Below are 1,078 nucleotides of genomic sequence, written 5' to 3' on the forward strand. Positions count from 1 at the left end.
TTCGAAAACAATTGGCCTCGAGCATTTTTCCGATTCTGATCATATAATTCTGATCGCATGCATCGAGAAATACAAGCGACTCATTTGGTTTAACTGAATGAGGATCTTGTTCATCATGAAAATGTTATTCTTCCCCCAGAGTGTTTGTGAGGAAGCATGGCTAAGTGTGGAGCCCGACTGTTCTTGCGACAAGTGCTCAGGGAGAAACAACGGCGGTCAGAAGATTGAACAATCGAGTCCAATTGTCAACGTGGTAGCAACTAGTGACTGTCCATCCGACACAGATATCTCATTGAACCGAGCAACAAGCTCCTTCACAACACAAAACTCGAACTGTGTAGCAGTCTGTTGCGATTTCATGTGATAACTGAAATTTTTTGCTCCGGACTAATCTTCCACTCATTGGAGAAGAACAATTGAACTGGACGATACAACATGGTAAACAGTTAGCCCGAAGGCCATGGGCGTGCGAGAATCAGTGCAAAGACTGATTTGACACTTGGGAAAAAGTTGAGCGAGCTCAACATTTTGACCCACCAATGAAAAATAAGTGTGAGAGAATTACTTCCAATAGGAAGTATTTCGCTTCTCACAGCGAAAAGAACTTTTTTTACAACGTGATTTTGGTATGTTTAGTTTGGGGGATCAGTGCGGACGAAAAACCATCGAATGTGTTTGACGCAAAGCGGCAAGGAGAAAAACGGTGGTAAGGCTGATCTACGGGGCTACGCCCATGATGTTGGGCTACTCCTCTGGGGACGTGCATATTGGTGGGTTAGATAAGAGGTGGGGCTATGGGGGGAAGACGTGATGGGATAGGGGCACGAAGGGGTGGTAGAGGGGCACGAAGGGGTGGTAGAGGGGTACGAAGGGGTGGTAGAGGGGCACGAAGGAGTGGTAGAGGTGGCCGTTGGGGGGGCGCTGTTGGCATATCTCGATGAGTGTCGATGGTTGTGCCAGATTGCGCACCCCCTCTGAATTGCTGTCGTGACAAATTCGCGGTCCAGTCTTTCCGCTGTCGTTCGTGGGATGTTGAGGGCGTTGTTGAGGACGGAGACGTTCTCTTTCCGTGAACTCC

The 1,078-nt window shown here is 48.2% G+C and overlaps 1 pseudogene; it reads right to left on the reverse strand.

Annotated features, from left to right (window-relative positions):
• Nucleotides 1-459: 459 nt before the first annotated feature.
• On the reverse strand, nt 460-666 carry LOC129616473 (U2 spliceosomal RNA; annotated as a pseudogene).
• Between the last annotated feature and the right edge of the window lie 412 nt (nt 667-1,078).

Source organism: Condylostylus longicornis, unplaced genomic scaffold, assembly GCF_029603195.1.
Source record: "Condylostylus longicornis isolate FDR11 unplaced genomic scaffold, ASM2960319v2 ptg000218l, whole genome shotgun sequence".
Classification (NCBI taxonomy): domain Eukaryota; kingdom Metazoa; phylum Arthropoda; class Insecta; order Diptera; family Dolichopodidae; genus Condylostylus; species Condylostylus longicornis.